Source organism: Bombina bombina, chromosome 3 (genome assembly GCF_027579735.1).
Source record: "Bombina bombina isolate aBomBom1 chromosome 3, aBomBom1.pri, whole genome shotgun sequence".
Taxonomy (NCBI): Eukaryota; Metazoa; Chordata; class Amphibia; order Anura; family Bombinatoridae; genus Bombina; species Bombina bombina.
In genome coordinates this window covers 683,595,011-683,616,214 of record NC_069501.1, presented here as the reverse complement: position 1 = coordinate 683,616,214, position 21,204 = coordinate 683,595,011, and the positions used below count along the sequence as shown (strand labels likewise).

Here is a 21,204-nt window from a genome sequence, read left to right as displayed (position 1 = left end):
TTGTAACTAAGATCCACGCTGGTTCCCACAAGACTTCTGAAGGTAACCATGAGACATCTTCAGTGTGGAGACCGGTTTCATGCTACAAGCAGCATTAAGGTATGTGCAGACTTTTTATTCTGAGGAGACTTGGTATATCAGAACTGGCTGGCATTTATTTCCCTATATGGGAATGGGGTAAATAGTAAATCCTATTTTATAAGAGGGGTATTACTGGAGTCCCTATATTATATTTATCAATGGTTGACTTTATTTGGGCATTATGTGACATGGGAGACAATGAAAAACAATGTATTACGTTTTTTATTCTTGGCATTTAAACTTATTTGTTTTATGGTTTGAGGGGTTATATAATGTGTTGTGCATAACTTTGGTGCAAAACCGCATTCCCATGCGGTTGTGTTTGGTCCTACTCTGGCATCGACCTTAAGGGCGGGGCTTATTTTTGCGCGCTCAGATGCGCACTTCCTTCAGGCTAAGCAGCAGCAAGCAGTAACTCTGGGGGCTCCTTGACTGTGCAAGCTGTTCTGGAGTGTTGGAAAGTTGTTTCGAAGTACCCTGGGGGCAGGTAGGTGCCACAGAAGAGCTGTGGCGAGGTGCAGAGGGTTATTTTTGACAAATTGTTGATCTAAGTACTTTAAAAGCCTTATTTCTGCCCTTACTTCTGGGTGCAGTCATTTTTGGATAAACCAACGATATTAGAGTTAAATTTTGAGTTAATTTAACGTTTTCTATGATATTAATCAGTTTATTACGTGTAATAGCAAGAACGTGATTTATTTGTTACGTTGTTCGTGTGATTTAGTATATATAGGTCGCACCTCTAGACTTCTGAAAACCAGACTTAATGAGCACATTTATAATATAGAAAAGGGATATCAGAAGCACACACGATCTTGAATTTTTAGGTATAAGGAAAGTAGAACATAGCTGGAGAGGAGGTGATATACAAAATCAATTGGGTCGTTTGGAAATGAAGTGGATACACATCATGGATAGCTTCATACCAAACGGACTAAATAAGGATTTTGAGTTACACCATTTCTTGTAAATATACTCCTTGGGATATCTTTATGATATCTACCCTTACGCTACCCAGAATTAATTAATACCTACTGTCGACTCTCTACATAAACATATTATGATGAAGTTGTAAGTGCAGGATAACGTTAGTGTGAGTTATGGGATAGCAACAAAATATCCTTTTTTGAAACCATCTGCCATACACACTGAAACATTCCAACTAGTTTGGATAGTTTTATAGAGGATACAGAACTACATCATATATTCAGCTCCCAAGTTAAGCATAAACAGGTCTGTTTTTAAAAGGGTTTTGTCCAAATAGAGATAATTGCTCTGTTAAATCGGATACATACACGGATTATAACCAGCAGGCTGTATTATAGGGTAGTTACACAATTTATGTTTTACATTTCTATTTATCATATTACGCTAATATGCAGATATTATAGTTTTCACATAGTAGTAAATACGGATTATTATTTTTTTCTATGTTGGTTAATGTGTTAAGATCAAAAAATGATATTGCAAAAGGTGCTATAAATAGTATTTACAAGTATGGTATACAATGAGAATACATTTGTATATTATTTTTATTATGTAAACATTCAAAACAAGTATAGTATGCACAGAATAATGAGTTGTCTATGAGAAATATGTATTTTCCTTAACTAGCATATGCATATATATTTGCAAATTTGTTCAAATCCTGTTTTAAGGTCCTATATTTGAAGATAAACATGTACTGATCTCTCTTGGGACCACATGCCCATTTTCAAAATGGAGGACGATATACTGGATATCCGGTTTAACAGATCCTAAGGATTTAAAAGGACAGTTGGACATGCGCACACCATTTCCTTGATAAAGCTTACTAGCGAAACGTACGTCGGATATATTACTTCTTCTCTGCGTCTGTTCAAGTATCTGCATGCCTAAAGGAAGAGCAACCTATACTGGTCACCAAGTGGAAGGTTCTGTGGTTAAGTTTCTGCACTCCTATCCACTGACTTTCAGCACTGTGTTTAGCTCATTGGAGCAATAACTGAGACTTTATTTCCTGATCCTACTATGTATGGTGTATATGCAGTTCTTGTTATGCTTTTTATATTTATATTTGTGTTTTAATAAATCCTTTTATATAAATATCTTGTGAAAGCAACTGTTTACCCAACAGTATAAAGTGGGTGTGCGCATTCACCTGAGCTTGGTTATAGCTCCAACCCATGTGAGTAACCATTTGTATACAAGTATCTTGCATTCTTTTGGACACTGTTACAGAGTTACGCTATGTGGCACAATTTTGTTTCCTTTTTATGAGAATGAAACAAGAAAGATCAGAAGATTGAAGATTCTAAGGAAGAACCTACATATCCTTATGTGAACTTTATATACATTCTTTTCTTTTATTATTATCACATTTATTTCACATCTATTTGTTTTGTGATACTTTGGTATTTGTTATTATTATTTTTGGGATACCTTTGATATTTGTGCACAAGTCTATAACACTAAAAATCACTTATATATAGATTAAGTGTACATTTGGAGAAATTGTAGCACTTTATTTTACACTGAGTGTTTTGGTTTGTTTTTGTTTTTTCACGCAATTGATTAACTTATAGTGTTCATTTATGTATGAGTATTGTGGACACCCCAGTTTAGGCTTTATTTTACATTAGTATTTTTAAGATTGACATCACTGTATGTTTACATGTGCGCGCAGATATAGTGTTTATAAATTTTTATAGATATTAATCCGTGTGAATTTTTAAGATGCACATAGTATTCACAAAATAGATCTTACACATAACATTAACTGATTAAATAGTTTCATCAATACTAGCACATCATTAACATTTTCACTGAAGATAACACATTACTTTAAGTTGAGTTAAAAGACTTTCTTTTGAGGTAGCTTGCAAGTTAATATGTCCCTATTTCTTAATAGGCGTACTACCACCTCCTGTGCTGATAATTTCTTTGATAACTCTGAGATTACCAGCAAAACTTTGGAAACTCTACTAAGAGAAGTAGATAAACATATGTCCAAAGAAATTAAATATCATTTAGAAATAGTTACATTAGAAAAATATTTAAAAGAACAAATCACCCCTAGAGGTTTAAGGATTTTTAAAAACCCCACATTTGGACAGGATAATCTTATGTTCATAACAAAATGGAATCATATCTTAGAAGAGTGCACTAAAAAACTTATGAATTTAATCATAAGTGAAAGAAAAAAACTATTAGATGAAGTGAATGGTGAAATTAACATGTTAAAACAGAAAATTATCCCACATATGAGTAACAAAAGTTATGAAGAATTGTCGCAAAAAATAGCAGAAAATCTTGACTCCCTTAAGAAAGAAATAAAAAACACAAAAAGAAAGAAATATTTCAGAGACCATGAGGACTATAAGGAAAGGAACTACAAAATAAAAAATTTCAGAGCCAATAATTATAATAACAGAAATAGGAACAATAATGACAGTCGCCAAAATGAGAATGGACCTGGGCATAATAATAGAACTATGTACAATAATGGTAAAATTAATAGACATCATCATAGTACTATGGCACAGAGGGAAAGAGAAAATTACTATACACACAACAGTGAGGTTGATTTAAGACAAGGACACAAATCTAATGAGTATCAATATGAATCAGGTAACAGGAATTACATGCACCATAGGTTAATTACCATTATTCAGAACAACAAAGAAAGGAAGAATATGGTTGGCAGTAACCAAAAACCCTTTTAAAAAACAGAGAGTTTATTATCAGAATGATATCCCCACACACAATAGATTTGATAACCTGAATAGATATAGCTCTGAAGAGGATGATGAGGTTTTTTTAGAGGCTGGAAAAAGAAAATACAACCGGACAGACTCAGACTTGTTCAACAAAACGAGAAAAAATATGGACAGGGTAGAGCATTGATAAATAATAAAAAATCAATGAATTTTAAACCTAAAATAGGAACCAGCAAGAATGACAAAATAGGTAAAGAATTTTAAGAAATAGTACCTCTGAACCTAATAAGTATAGACATGCAGATGTCAAAAGCAAGTCCTCTTTTAATCCTACGCAATATAAATCAGCCCCAATGGAAACCTTTTTAGAACTGGTCCATAGGGATATTAAACATCTTAAAACAAACTACACATCCAATATGACTAAAGAGGAACAAATAGCCTTAAAAGAATGACAGAATAACAACGATATAGTGGTGAAGCCAGCCGATAAGAGCGGAGGCACCGTCATAATGGATAGGAATAAATATAATGAAGAATGTATAAGACAACTAAATGATGTTAGCACATATAAAAAACTAGACTCAAATCCAACATTTACCTACAAAAAAAGAATTGAAAAATACCTAAATAACGGGTTAAAAGAAAATATTTTGAACAAGAAAGAGTATCAGTATATATTTAACCAATTTCCAAAAACTGCTACTTTTTATGTACTCCCTAAGATCCATAAAGATCTAAATAACCCCCCAGGGAGGCCCATTGTGTCCGGGGTAAATTCACTTACGAGTAATCTCTCTGCATACATAGATTCATTCCTGCAAGTATATGTCAAAGGGACTAAGTCCTATTTGAAAGACACTATTAGTATATTGAATCATCTAGAAAATATTGAATGGAATAAAGACTGGTTGTTAGTCACCGGAAATGTCACATCGCTGTATACAATAATAGACAAAGAACTTGGTATCACATCAGCAAAAAACATTCTAAAGGAAGACATAACACTAGATCCTAAACAACTACAATTTATTCTAGATGGTATCAGGATTATCCTTGAAACCAATTACTTCTGGTTCAATAAAGAATATCTACAGATAAGCGGCACGGTGATGGGCACCAGATTTGCGCCCAGTTACGCCAATTTGTATATGGCCAACTGGGAAAATTTATACATCTATAATTCCCCCTGGGCGCAATATCTGGTGTCCTATCAACGCTATATAGATGACCTGTTCCTTATATGGTCAGGTAATGAATGTCAACTAACAGAATTCAAAGAATATCTGAAAAGTAATGAATTTAATGTAGCATTAACTTGGAATCAAAGTAGAACTAAAGTAGATTTTCTAGACCTAGAAATTTACATAGAAGATAATGTACTAAAATCAAAAAATTTCTTTAAAAGCATTGATGTAAATAATTATATTAGCTTAAATAGTTGTCATCAAAAACATTGGCTGAAGAATATACCGAAGGGACAATTTGTCCGCTTAAGACGCAATTGTAAAGATACAGATGTTTTCCAAATTCAATCTAATATACTGAAGGAAAGATTCTTGGAAAATAATTATTCTAGTACCTTCCTAGACGAAAAAATAGAGGAAGTTGCCAAATTAGAAAGGAGGGATTTATTGGAATACAAACCTAAGAGTAATAAAAAATTTGAAATGAATAATAATAACTCAGCATATAGACTAATTTCTTTCATGTAATTAGCAAGAGTCCATGAGCTAGTGACGTATGGGATATACATTCCTACCAGGAGGGGCAAAGTTTCCCAAACCTCAAAATGCCTATAAATACACCCCTCACCACACCCACAATTCAGTTTTACAAACTTTGCCTCCGATGGAGGTGGTGAAGTAAGTTTGTGCTAGATTCTACGTTGATAGGCGCTCCGCAGCAAGTTGGAGCCCGGTTTTCCTCTCAGCGTGCAGTGAATGTCAGAGGGATGTGAGGAGAGTATTGCCTATTTGAATGCAGTGATCTCCTTCTAAGGGGTCTATTTCATAGGTTCTCTGTTATCGGTCGTAGAGATTCATCTCTTACCTCCCTTTTCAGATCGACGATATACTCTTATATATACCATTACCTCTGCTGATTCTCGTTTCAGTACTGGTTTGGCTATCTACTATATGTAGATGAGTGTCCTGGGGTAAGTAAGTCTTATTTTCTGTGACACTCCTAGCTATGGTTGGGTACTTTGTTTATAAAGTTCTAAATATATGTATTCAAACATTTATTTGCCTTGACTCAGAATGTTCAACTTTCCTTATTTTCAGACAGTCAGTTTCATATTTGGGATAATGCATTTTAACATTTTTCTTACCTTAAAATTTGACTTTTTCCCTGTGGGCTGTTAGGCTCGCGGGGGCTGAAAATGCTTCATTTTATTGCGTCATTCTTGGCGCTGACTTTTTTGGCGCAAAAATTCTATTTCCGTTTCCGGCGTCATACGTGTCGCCGGAAGTTGCGTCATTTTTTGACGTTATTTTGCGCCAAAAATGTCGGCATTCCGGATGTGGCGTCATTTTTGGCGCCAAAAAGCATTTAGGCGCCAAATAATGTGGGCGTCTTATTTGGCGCGAAAAAATATGGGCGTCACTTTTGTCTCCACATTATTTAAGTCTCATTTTTTATTGCTTCTGGTTGCTAGAAGCTTGTTCTTTGGCATTTTTTCCCATTCCTGAAACTGTCATTTAAGGAATTTGATCAATTTTGCTTTATATATATGTTGTTTTTTCTCTTACATATTGCAAGATGTCTCACGTTGCATCTGAGTCAGAAGATACTACAGGAAAATCGCTGTCAAGTGCTGAATCTACCAAAGCTAAGTGTATCTGCTGTAAACTTTTGGTAGCTATTCCTCCAGCTGTTGTTTGTATTGATTGTCATGACAAACTTGTTAAAGCAGATAATATTTCCTTTAGTAAAGTACCATTGCCTGTTGCAGTTCCTTCAACATCTAAGGTGCAGAATGTTCCTGATAATATAAGAGATTTTGTTTCTGAATCCATAAAGAAGGCTATGTCTGTTATTTCTCCTTCTAGTAAACGTAAAAAATCTTTTAAAACTTCTCTCCCTACAGATGAATTTTTAACTGAACATCATCATTCTGATTCTGATGATTCCTCTGGTTCAGAGGATTCTGTCTCAGAGGTTGATGCTGATAAATCTTCATATTTATTTAAAATGGAATTTATTCGTTCTTTACTTAAAGAAGTCCTAATTGCTTTAGAAATAGAGGATTCTGGTCCTCTTGATACTAAATCTAAACGTTTAAATAAGGTTTTTAAATCTCCTGTAATTATTCCAGAAGTTTTTCCTGTCCCTGATGCTATTTCTGCAGTAATTTCCAAAGAATGGGATAATTTGGGTAATTCATTTACTCCTTCTAAACGTTTTAAGCAATTATATCCTGTGCCGTCTGACAGATTAGAATTTTGGGACAAGATCCCTAAAGTTGATGGGGCTATTTCTACCCTTGCTAAACGTACTACTATTCCTACGTCAGATGGTACTTCGTTTAAGGATCCTCTAGATAGGAAAATTGAGTCCTTTCTAAGAAAAGCTTATCTGTGTTCAGGTAATCTTCTTAGACCTGCTATATCTTTGGCTGATGTTGCTGCGGCTTCAACTTTTTGGTTGGAAACTTTAGCGCAACAAGTAACACATCGTGATTCTCATGATATTATTATTCTTCTTCAACATGCTAATAATTTTATCTGTGATGCCATTTTTGATATTATCAGAGTTGATGTCAGGTTTATGTCTCTAGCTATTTTAGCTAGAAGAGCTTTATGGCTTAAAACTTGGAATGCTGATATGGCTTCTAAATCAACTTTACTTTCCATTTCTTTCCAGGGTAACAAATTATTTGGTTCTCAGTTGGATTCCATTATTTCAACTGTTACTGGTGGGAAAGGAACTTTTTTACCACAGGATAAAAAATCTAAAGGTAAAAACAGGGCTAATAATCGTTTTCGTTCCTTTCGTTTCAACAAAGAACAAAAGCCTGATCCTTCATCCTCAGGAGCAGTTTCAGTTTGGAGACCATCTCCAGTTTGGAATAAATCCAAGCCAGCTAGAAAGGCAAAGCCTGCTTCTAAGTCCACATGAAGGTGCGGCCCTCATTCCAGCTCAGCTGGTAGGGGGCAGGTTACGTTTTTTCAATGAAATTTGGATCAATTCTGTTCACAATCTTTGGATTCAGAGCATTGTTTCAGAAGGGTACAGAATTGGTTTCAAGTTGAGACCTCCTGCAAAGAGATTTTTTCTTTCCCGTGTCCCAGTAAATCCAGTAAAAGCTCAAGCATTTCTGAAATGTGTTTCAGATCTAGAGTTGACTGGAGTAATTATGCCAGTTCCAGTTCCGGAACAGGTGATGGGGTTTTATTCAAATCTCTTCATTGTACCAAAGAAGGAGAATTCTTTCAGACCAGTTCTGGATCTAAAAATATTGAATCGTTATGTAAGGATACCAACGTTCAAGATGGTAACTGTAAGGACTATCTTACCTTTTGTTCAGCAAGGGAATTATATGTCCACAATAGATTTACAGGATGCATATCTGCATATTCCGATTCATCCAGATCATTATCAGTTCCTGAGATTCTGGACAAGCATTACCAGTTTGTGGCTCTGCCGTTTGGCCTAGCTACAGCTCCAAGAATTTTTACAAAGGTTCTCGGTGCCCTGCTGTCTGTAATCAGAGAACAGGGTATTGTGGTATTTCCTTATTTGGACGATATCTTGGTACTTGCTCAGTCTTTACATTTAGCAGAATCTCATACGAATCGTCTTGTGTTGTTTCTTCAAGATCATGGTTGGAGGATCAATTTACCAAAAAGTTCTTTGATTCCTCAGACAAGGGTAACCTTTCTGGGTTTCCAGATGGATTCAGTGTCCATGACTCTGTCTTTAACAGACAAGAGACGTCTAAAGTTGATTACAGCTTGTCGAAACCTTCAGTCACAATCATTCCCTTCGGTAGCCTTATGCATGGAAATTCTAGGTCTTATGACTGCTGCATCGGACGCGATCCCCTTTGCTCGTTTTCACATGCGACCTCTTCAGCTCTGTATGCTGAAGCAATGGTGCAAGGATTACACGAAGATATCTCAATTAATATCTTTAAAACCGATTGTTCGACACTCTCTAACATGGTGGACAGATCACCATCGTTTAATTCAGGGGGCTTCTTTTATGCTTCCGACCTGGACTGTAATTTCAACAGATGCAAGTCTCACAGGTTGGGGAGCTGTGTGGGGATCTCTGACGGCACAAGGAGTTTGGGAATCTCAGGAGGTGAGATTACCGATCAATATTTTGGAACTCCGTGCAATTTTCAGAGCTCTTCAGTTTTGGCCTCTTCTGAAGAGAGAATCGTTCATTTGTTTTCAGACAGACAATGTCACAACTGTGGCATACATCAATCATCAAGGAGGGACTCACAGTCCTCTGGCTATGAAAGAAGTATCTCGAATTTTGGTTTGGGCGGAATCCAGCTCCTGTCTAATCTCTGCGGTTCATATCCCAGGTGTAGACAATTGGGAAGCGGATTATCTCAGTCGCCAAACGTTGCATCCGGGCGAATGGTCTCTTCACCCAGAGGTATTTCTTCAGATTGTTCAAATGTGGGAACTTCCAGAAATAGATCTGATGGCGTCCCATCTAAACAAGAAACTTCCCAGGTATCTGTCCAGATCCCGGGATCCTCAGGCGGAGGCAGTGGATGCATTATCACTTCCTTGGAAGTATCATCCTGCCTATATCTTTCCGCCTCTAGTTCTTCTTCCAAGAGTAATCTCCAAGATTCTGAAGGAATGCTCGTTTGTTCTGCTGGTAGCTCCGGCATGGCCTCACAGGTTTTGGTATGCGGATCTTGTCCGGATGGCCTCTTGCCAACCGTGGACTCTTCCGTTAAGACCAGACCTTCTGTCACAAGGTCCTTTTTTCCATCAGGATCTGAAATCCTTAAATTTAAAGGTATGGAGATTGAACGCTTGATTCTTGGTCAAAGAGGTTTCTCTGACTCTGTGATTAATACTATGTTACAGGCTCGTAAATCTGTATCTTGAGAGATATATTATAGAGTCTGGAAGACTTATATTTCTTGGTGTCTTTCTCATCATTTTTCCTGGCATTCTTTTAGAATACCGAGAATTTTACAGTTCCTTCAGGATGGTTTGGATAAGGGTTTGTCCGCAAGTTCTTTGAAAGGACAAATCTCTGCTCTTTCTGTTCTTTTTCACAGAAAGATTGCTATTCTTCCTGATATTCATTGTTTTGTACAAGCTTTGGTTCGTATAAAACCTGTCATTAAGTCAATTTCTCCTCCTTGGAGTTTGAATTTGGTTCTGGGAGCTCTTCAAGCTCCTCCGTTTGAACCTATGCATTCATTGGACATTAAATTACTTTCTTGGAAAGTTTTGTTCCTTTTGGCCATCTCTTCTGCCAGAAGAGTTTCTGAATTATCTGCTCTTTCTTGTGAGTCTCCTTTTCTGATTTTTCATCAGGATAAGGCGGTGTTGCGAACTTCTTTTGAATTTTTACCTAAAGTTGTGAATTCCAACAACATTAGTAGAGAAATTGTGGTTCCTTCATTATGTCCTAATCCTAAGAATTCTAAGGAGAAATCGTTGCATTCTTTGGATGTTGTTAGGGCTTTGAAATATTATGTTGAAGCTACGAAATCTTTTCGTAAGACTTCTAGTCTATTTGTTATCTTTTCCGGTTCTAGAAAAGGCCAGAAAGCTTCTGCCATTTCTTTGGCATCTTGGTTGAAATCTTTAATTCATCTTGCCTATGTTGAGTCGGGTAAAACTCCGCCTCAGAGGATTACAGCTCATTCTACTAGGTCAGTTTCTACTTCCTGGGCGTTTAGGAATGAAGCTTCGGTTGACCAGATCTGCAAAGCAGCGACTTGGTCCTCTTTGCATACTTTTACTAAATTCTACCATTTTGATGTATTTTCTTCTTCTGAAGCAGTTTTTGGTAGAAAAGTACTTCAGGCAGCGGTTTCAGTTTGAATCTTCTGCTTATGTTTTTCATTAAACTTTATTTTGGGTGTGGATTATTTTCAGCAGGAATTGGCTGTCTTTATTTTATCCCTCCCTCTCTAGTGACTCTTGTGTGGAAAGATCCACTTCTTGGGTAGTCATTATCCCATACGTCACTAGCTCATGGACTCTTGCTAATTACATGAAAGAAAACATAATTTATGTAAGAACTTACCTGATAAATTCATTTCTTTCATATTAGCAAGAGTCCATGAGGCCCGCCCTTTTTTTGTGGTGGTTATGATTTTGTATAAAGCACAATTATTCCAATTCCTTATTTTATATGCTTTCGCACTTTTTATCACCCCACTTCTTGGCTATTCGTTAAACTGAATTGTGGGTGTGGTGAGGGGTGTATTTATAGGCATTTTGAGGTTTGGGAAACTTTGCCCCTCCTGGTAGGAATGTATATCCCATACGTCACTAGCTCATGGACTCTTGCTAATATGAAAGAAATGAATTTATCAGGTAAGTTCTTACATAAATTATGTTTTTTCAACATAGCACCCAGAGTAAAGAAGTTAGAGAGATCATTAAAAAACATTGGGACATTCTATCTAGAGATCCTAGCTTAGCAGAATTCATAGGAGAAAGACTCAATATAATGTTTAGAAGGGTTCCTAATTTGAAATTACAACTTTCTCATAGGATAAATAAGATGGATGATGTGAGTTCAGAAAAAAAAAAATTGGTTACTACCATCCCAGATGGGATTTAGAAGGTGCCAGTTCTGCAATGCATGTAAGAGAATGAAGAAGGGACCTAGATTATGTAATAAATTCCATTCAACTGATGGCACTAAGAGCTATGATATTAATCAGTTTATTACGTGTAATAGCAAGAACGTGATTTATTTGTTACGTTGTTCGTGTGATTTAGTATATATAGGTCGCACCTCTAGACTTCTGAAAACCAGACTTAATGAGCACATTTATAATATAGAAAAGGGATATCAGAAGCGCACACTATCAGCACATTTTGACAAGAAACATAATAGAAAGACAGAGGATCTTGAAATTTTAGGTATAAGGAAAGTAGAACATAGCTGGAGAGGAGGTGATATACAAAATCAATTGGGTCGTTTGGAAATGAAGTGGATACACATCATGGATAGCTTCATACCAAACGGACTAAATAAGGATTTTGAGTTAAACCATTTCTTGTAAATATACTCCTTGGGATATCTTTATGATATCTACCCTTAAGCTACCCAGAATTAATTAATACCTACTGTCGACTCTCTGCATAAACATATTATGATGAAGTTGTAAGTGCAGGATAACGTTAGTGCGAGTTATGGGATAGGAATAAAATATCCTTTTTTGAAACCATCTGCCATACACACTGAAACACTCCAACTAGTTTGGATAGTTTTATAGAGGATACAGAACTACATCATATATTCAGCTCCCAAGTTAAGCATAAACAGGTCTGTTTTTAAAAGGGTTTTGTCCAAATAGAGATAATTGCTCTGTTAAATCGGATACATACACGGATTATAACCAGCAGGCTGTATTATAGGGTAGTTACACCATTTATGTTTTACATTTATATTTATCATATTACGCTAATATGCAGATATTATAGTTTTCACATAGTAGTAAATACAGATTATTATTTTTTTCTATGTTGGTTAATGTGTTATTAAGATCAAAAAATTATATTGCAAAAGGTGCTATAAATAGTATTTACAAGTATGGTATACAATGAGAATACGTTTGTATATTATTTTTATTATGTAAACATTCAAAACAAGTATAGTATGCACAGAATAATGAGTTGTCTATGAGAAATATGTATTTTCCTTAACTAGCATATGCATATATATTTGCAAATTTGTTCAAATCCCGTTTTAAGGTCCTATATTTGAAGATAAACATGTACTGACCTCTCTTGGGACCACATGCCCATTTTCAAAATGGAGGACGATATACCGGATATCCGGTTTAACGGATCCTAAGGATTTAAAAGGACAGTTGGACATGCGCACACCATTTCCTTGATAAAGCTTACTAGCGAAACGTACGTCGTATATATATTACTTCTTCTCTGCGTCTGTTCAAGTATCTGCACGCCTAAAGGAAGAGCAACCTATGCTGGTCACCAAGTGGAAGGTTCTGTGGTTAAGTTTCTGCACTCCTATCCACTGACTTTCAGCACTGTGTTTAGCTCATTGGAGCAATAACTGAGACTTTATTGCCTGATCCTACTATGTATGGTGTATATGCAGTTCTTGTGACACTTTTTATATTTATATTTGTGTTTTAATAAATCCTTTTATTCAAATATCCTGTGAAAGCAACTGTTTACCCAACAGTTTAAAGTGGGTGTGCGCATTCACCTGAGCTTGGTTATAGCTCCAACCCATGTGAGTAACCATTTGTATACAAGTATCTTGCATTCTTTTGGACACTGTTACAGAGTTACGCTATGTGGCACAATTTTGTTTCCTTTTTATGAGAATGAAACAAGAAAGATCAGAAGATTGAAGATTCTAAGGAAGAACCTACATATCCTTATGTGAACTTTATATACATTCTTTTCTTTTATTATTATCACATTTATTTCACATCTATTTGTTTTGTGATACTTTGGTATTTGTTATTATTAACGTTTTTTAAGCATTTTGGAAAAATTGTTCACTTTTTCTTTTCTTAAAGGCGCAGTACACATTTTTTCAAAAGTTTATTTTAAGCAATAAATAAGTATTTAAACAACTTTTGTGGTTATTACTAGTCTGTTCAACATGTCTGACATTGAGGAATCTGAAACTCATTGTTCTATGTGTTTAGAAGCTATTGTGCAACCCCCTCTAACATTGTGTAACTCTTGTACTGTAAGAGCTTTACATTGTAAAGACCATATATTAGGTCAAGAAAGTGTGCCTAAGGATGATTCTCAGTCTGAAGAGAATCAGGATATGCCATCCAATTCTCCCCAAGTGTCACAACCTTTAACGCCCACACAAGTGACACCAAGTACCTCTAGTGCGTCTAATTCTTTTACTCTGCAGGAGATGGCTGCAGTTATGTCAACTACCCTTACAGAGGTATTATCTAAATTACCAGTGTTGCAGGGTAAAACACAGTCAGGGTCGGCTCCAGAACGAATTAAATGGGGGGGGCTTTTTTTTTCACAAGGGGGCACGCATTTAAAAAGCATGTATGAGAGTCAAAATAAGAGCAGACCTACTGTGGTAGTCCAGGGGATACATTTATCAGATCTCTGGCTGTGCAGGAGTTAGATTTGTTTATATTTCTGGAAGTGCAGCGGTTATATGTGTCATATCTCAAGGAGTATAGGGGTTACATTTATAAGATGTCTGGCAGTGCCGCAGCAGTTACATTTACCAGATTTATGGCAGTGCAGGGGTTACATTTGTTATATCTCAGGAATGTCTCCCACATATGACACAGCCAATGGACACTATTTGCATGTGTAGCTCTACCAATGATCCTACTAATGATCAAATAAGCTTTTACGTGACAATACGTTTGAGTGCCAAGCAGTACATTACTTGTACAGATATTATTAATGATATTTACCAGCACACACACAGTATATACAGTATGTATATACACACAAATTATTTATATATATATATATATATATATATATATATACACACACACACACACACACACACACACACACACACACACACACATATATATATTTATATACATACACATATATATATATATATATATACATACACACACACAGTATATATATATGTATACACCCACAGTGTGTGTGTGTATATATATATATATATATAAACAACCTTGGAGACAAATAGGAGATGTTTTGAAACATGTAAATAATAAACATAAGGCTATTTCACTCATTGTCCCACAGCTACATTTGAAGTGTGTGTATTTGAGCACCTATAATCTGACACACATTTTACACTGATCACTGCAGATAAAGCAGGCACAATGCACACTTGTTTTGTGTGACCTGCAGTGGGGAAACCAAGGAATTCCAAATTTGCTTCTTTATCTGTGGCTGCCAGGATATAAAGCACAATATGAAAGGGATACTACTCTCACACACACATTGGTTATACGGCTGTGTTTTCACAAAATTACTTCTGCCTTCCCTCTCACTGACTGTTAGCTTCTCCCAGCACTTCCTGCAGAGGTCTAATTATGTCATTATCTCACTTCAGCTCTGTAGTAAGTGGGCTAGCAGGAGGAGGGGCATTGCAAGCCCTTGGTTGTGAGAGCACCAGCAGGGAAATGCAACTTTATTTGTTATCTGGTTGTAAATAGAGGGGAGTAAAGAGATTAGCTGGGCCCTCTAGTGGTGGATCTCCAGGGTCCAGTGGCTGCAAATGGTTGATGTGACATTTGGGACCCTGGACGTTCTGTCACTTTTAAAATGTAAAGAAATGCCCCCCTTAGAGCTGACCCTGAACGCAGTAGGCCAGGTATTAATGTAAATACTGAATCCTCTGATGCCTTATTAGCTATTTCCGATGTACCCTCACAGTGTTCTGAGTTGGGGGTCAGGGAATTACTGTCTGAGGGTGAAATTTCTGATTCAGGGAATGTTTTACCTCAGACAGATTTGGACTCTATGTCCTTTAAATTTAAGCTTGAACACCTCCGTCTGTTGCTTAGGGAGGTTTTAGCGACTCTGGATGATTGTGACCCTATTGTAATTCCACCAGAGAAATTGTGTAAAATGGATAAATATCTAGAGGTACCTACTTACACTGATGTTTTTCCTGCTCCTAAGAGAATTTCGGAAATTATTAGAAAGGAATGGGATAGACCAGGTATACCGTGTTCTCCCCCTCCTAATTTTAAGAAAATGTTTCCCATATCAGACACCATTCGGGACTCATGGCAAACGGTCCCTAAGGTAGAGGGAGCTATATCTACCCTAGCTAAGCGTACAACTATACCCATTGAAGACAGTTGTTCTTTCAAAGACCCTATGGATAAGAAATTAGAGGGTCTACTAAAGAAATTATTTGTTAATCAGGGATTTCTTTTACAACCTATGGCTTGCATTGTTCTGGTAACTACTGCAGCAGCTTTTTGGTTTGAGGCTCTAGAAGAGTCTCTTAAGGTTGAGACTCCATTAGATGACATCCTTAGATAGAATTAAGGCTCTCAAACTAGCTAATTCTTTTATTACTGATGCCGCTTTTCAAATTGCTAAATTAGCGGCAAAGAATGCAGGATTTGCTATTCTAGCACGTAGAGCATTATGGCTCAAATCTTGGTCTGCTGATGTCTCATCAAAGACTAAGCTTTTAGCTATTCCTTTTAAAGGTAAGACCCTTTTTGGGCCTGAATTGAAGGAAATCATTTCTGACATTACAGGAGGTAAAGGCCATGCCTTACCTCAGGATAAGTCTGTTAAGATGAGGGGTAAACAAAATAATTTTCGTTCCTTTCTGAACTTTAAAGGAGGACCCCCCGCTTCCTCTTCTTCCACAAAGCAGGAAGGGAATTTTACCAAATCTAAGTCAGTCTGGAGACCCAACCAGAACTGGAATAAAGGTAAACAATCCAAAAAGCCCGCTGCTGCTTCTAAGACAGCATGAAGGGGAGGCCCCCGATCCGGGACCGGATCTAGTAGGGGGCAGACTCTCTTTCTTTGCCCAGGCTTGGGCAAGAGATGTTCAGGACCCCTGGGCACTAGAAATAGTGACCCACGGTTATCATTTGGAATTCAAGGACTTTCTCCCAAGAGGGAGATTTTATCTTTCAAAATTATCTGCAAACCAGATAAAAAGAGAGGCGTTCTTACGCTGTGTAAAAGATCTTTTTACCATGGGAGTAATTTGTCCAGTCCCAAAATTGGAACAGGGACAGGGGTTTTACTATTTGTGGTTCCCAAAAAAGAGGGAACGTTCAGTCCCATCTTAGACCTCAAGTGTCTAAACAAATTTCTAAGAGTTCCATCATTCAAGATGGAGACAATTCGAACAATTTTACCAATGATCCAGGAGGGTCAATATATGACTACCGTGGACTTGAAGGATGCTTACCTTCATATTCCTATCCACAAGGATCATCATCAGTTTCTAAGGTTTGCCTTCTTGGACAAACATTATCAGTTTGTGGCACTTCCATTCAGGTTGGCCACAGCACCCAGAATCTTCACAAAGGTTCTAGGGTCTCTTTTGGCGGTTCTCAGACCACGAGGCATAGCAGTGACGCCTTATCTGGACGATATTCTAATTCAGGCGTCAACATATCAACTGACAAAATCTCACACGGACATAGTGTTGTCTTTCCTGAGAACTCACGGTTGAAAGGTGAACATAGAGAAAAGTTCACTTGTTCCACAGACATGGGTTCCTTTCTTGGGAACTCTGATAGACTCGGTAGCCATGAAAATATTTCTGACAGGGGTCAGAAAATCAAAGATTCTAAATACTTGCCGAGCACTTCAGTCCATTCCTCGGCCATCAGTGGCTCAGTGTATGGAGGTAATTGGATTAATGGTAGTGGCAATGGACATCATTCCGTTTGCTCGCTTTCATCTCAGAACACTGCAACTGTGCATGCTCGGACAGTGGAATTGGGATTATGCAGATTTATCTCCTCAGATAAATCTGGATCAAGAGACCAGAAACTCTCTTCTTTGGTGGTTGTCGCCGGATCATCTGTCCCAGGGGACTTGTTTCCGCAGACCCTCGTGTGTGATAGTGACAACGGATGCCAGCCTTTTGGGCTGGGGTGCAGTCTGGAACTCCCTGAAGGCTCAGGGTGTTTGGAGTCTCTACTTCCAATCAATATTTTGTAACTGAGAGCAATATTCAATGTGCTTCAGGCGTGGCCTTAGCTGGCTTCGGCCAAATTCATCAGATTCCAGTCGGACAACAGAACGACTGTGGCATATATCAATCATCAGGGGGGGAACAAGGAGTTCCTTAGCAATGATAGAAGTATCCAAGATAATCAGTTGGGCGGAGGCCCACTCTTGTCATCTGTCAGCGATCTACATCCCAGTAGTAGAGAACTGGGAAGTGGATTTTCTAAGTCGACAGACTTTTCATCCGGGGGAGTGGGAACCCGGAGGTATTTGCCTCATTGATTCTCAGATGGGGCAGACCGGAATTGGATTTGATGGCATCTCGGCAGAATGCCAAGCTTCCAAGATACGGATCCCGGTCAAGGGATCCTCAGGCCGAACTGATAGATGCCTTGGCAGTGCCTTGGTTGTTCAGCCTAGCTTATGTGTTTCCAGCGTTTCCTCTCCTCCCACGTGTGATTGCGCGAATCAAACAGGAGAGAACTTAAGTGATCCTGATAGCGCCTGCGTGGCCACGCAGGACTTGGTATGCGGATCTAGTGGACATGTCCTCTCTGCCACCGTGGAAACTTCCATTGAGACAGGACCTTCTCATTCAAGGTCCTTTCCAACATCCAAATCTAACTTCTCTGCAGCTGACTGCGTGGAGATTGAATGCTTGATTTTATCAAAGCGAGGATTCTCTGATTCGGTCATCAATACTTTGATACAGGCTAGAAATCTATCATAAGATATAAGATAAGATATAAGATATGGTGTAAATATCTTTATTGGTGTGAATCCAAGGGTTACTCATGGAGTAAAGTTAGGATTCCTAGGATTCTGTCTTTTCTCCAAGAAGGATTGGAGAAAGGGTTATCAGCAAGTTCCTTAAAGGGACAAATTTCAGCTTTGTCAATTCTGTTTCACAAACGTTTGGCACATGTGCCAGATGTTCAGTCTTTTTGTCAGGCTCTATCTAGAATTAAGCCTGTATTTGAATTTAGTACTTCGAGTTCTTCAAGGGGTTCCGTTTGAACCTATGCATTCCATAGATATTAAATTGTTATCTTGGAAAGTTCTGTTTTTAGTTACTATTTCTTCTGCTCGAAGAGTTTCTGAGCTTTCAGCGCTACAATGGGATTCTCCTTATCTCATTTTTCAATAAGGTGGTATTACGTACTAAACCTTGATTCCTTCCTAAGGTTGTTTCAAATAAGAATATTAATCAGGAAATTGTTGTTCCTTCCTTGTTTCCTAATCCTTCTTCTAAGAAGGAGCGTATGTTGCATAATTTGGATGTGGTCCGTGCCTTAAAGTTTTACTTACAGGCAACTAAAGATTTCCGTCAATCATCTTCATTGTTCATTGTTTAGGTTCCTGTCTTGTCCCTCCCTTTCATCTGTGTCCTGTTGCGTTGGTATTGGTTTCCCACAAGTAAGGATGAAATCCGTGGACTCGTGATATCTTTGTAAAAGAAAAGTAAATTTATGCTTACCTGATAAATTAATTTCTTTTACGATATGACGAGTCCACGACCCACCCTGTTCTTTTTAAAGACCGTTTTTCTTTATATTTTTTGTAAACTTCAGTCACCTCTGCACCTTTTTAGCCTTCCTTTTCTCTTCCTATACCTTCGGCCGAATGACTGAGGGTGGAGGGGAAGGGAGGGGCTATATATATTTCTCCTGTTAAGTGTAGTCAGTCCACGGGTCATCCATTACTTATCGAATATTTCTCTTCCTAACAGGAAACTGCAAGAGAATTACCCAGCAGAGCTTGCTATATACCTCCTCCCCTCACCTATCATACTCAGTCATTCTCTTGCAGCCTAACTAAAAAAAGGAAGCTGTGAGAGATCTGTGGTGTTTTTTTAACTTAGTTTATTTCTACAATCAAAAGTTTGTTATTTTTAAATGGCACCGGAGTGTGCTGTTTATTCTCAGGCAGCATTAGAAGAATAATCTGCCTGGGTTTTTTTCTATGGTCTTAGCAGACGTAACTAAGATCCACTGGCTGTTTCTCATCTGAGGCGTGAGGTAACTTCAGAGAAGGGGAATAGCATGCAGGGCTCCCCTGCAACAAATGAGGTATGTGCAGTAATTTATTTTCTGAGGAATGGAATTGACTGAGAAAATACTGCTGATACCATTGTAAAGTAAGTTCAGCCTTAAATGCAGTGATAGCGACTGGTATCAGGCTGATGTGTGCGTGTGTGCACTGAATGTATTTTCTAAGGAATGGAATTGACTCTGAAAATACTGTAAATACTGAAATAATGTATGAGCCTTAACTGCAGTAAAAGCGACTGGTAGCAGGCTTGTAAATAATAATACATAACTTTTAAATGTATGTTTAAAACGTTTACTGGCATGTTAATCGTTTTTTTGTGAGGTACTTGGTGATAAAACTTATTGGGGCATGATTTTTACCACATGGCCATTTTTGTTTTCTGCATAGAAACAGTTTCTGAGCTTCCCCACTGTTGTAATATGAGTGGGAGGGGCCTATTTTAGCGCTTTTTTACACAGTAAAAATTCAGTCACAATCTGTCTACTTCATCCTCCATGATCCAGATCGTCTCTAGAGAGCTCAGGGGTCTTCAAAATCCATTTTGAGGGAGGTAATCAGTCACAGTAGTCCTGTGACAGTGTATTTGACTGTGAGAAAAACGTTAATTATATAATTGTTATCCGTTTTTGGGTACTAAGGGGTTAATCATCCATTTGCTGGTGGGTGCAATCCTTTGCTAACGTAATACATTTACTGTGAAAATTTGGTTGCTATAACTTTTTTTGATCATTGTTATTTCAACTGTGTTAGTTTTTCTGTGCTTCTTAAAGGCACAGTAACGTTTTTTATATTGCTTGTAAATTAATTTTGAAAAGTATTTCCAAGTTTGCTAGTTTCATTGCTAGTTTGTTTAAACATGTCTGACTCAGATGAATCTATTTGTTCACTATGTTTAAAGGCCAATGTGGAGCCCAATAGAAATTTGTGCACTCAATGTATAGATGTCACTTTAAATAAAAGTCAAACTTTATATGTTAAGAAATTATCACCAGACAACGAGGGGAAGTTATGCCGAGAGGGAACCTTCAGACCAATCTTGGACTTAAAAATCCTAAACAAATTTCTAAGAGTTCCATCATTCAAAATGGAAACTATTCGAACCATCCTTCCCATGATCCAAAAGGGTCAGTACATGACCACGGTGGACTTAAAGGATGCCTACCTTCACATACCGATTCACAAGGACCATTACCGGTATCTGAGATTTGCCTTCCTAGACAGGCATTACCAGTTTGTAGCTCTTCCCTTCGGATTAGCTACGGCCCCAAGAATCTTTACAAAAATTCTAGGATCACTTCTGGCGGTACTAAGACCGCGAGGCATAGCGGTGACTCCGTACCTAGACGACATTCTGATACAAGCATCAAGTTTTCAAACTGCCAAGTCTCATACAGAGATAGTTCTGGCATTTCTGAGGTCGCATGGGTGGAAGGTGAACGTGGAAAAGAGTTCTCTATTACCACTTACAAGAGTTCCCTTTCTAGGGACTCTTATAGATTCTGTAGAGATGAAAATTTACCTGACAGAGG

At 37.6% G+C, this 21,204-nt stretch overlaps 1 protein-coding gene across 1 annotated transcript in view; it reads right to left on the bottom strand.

Annotated features, from left to right (window-relative positions):
• The window catches only part of GUSB (glucuronidase beta), a 200,633-nt gene that overhangs the window by 740 nt on the left and 178,689 nt on the right, over positions 1–21,204 (bottom strand). The gene's annotated exons all lie outside the window — the stretch shown is intronic.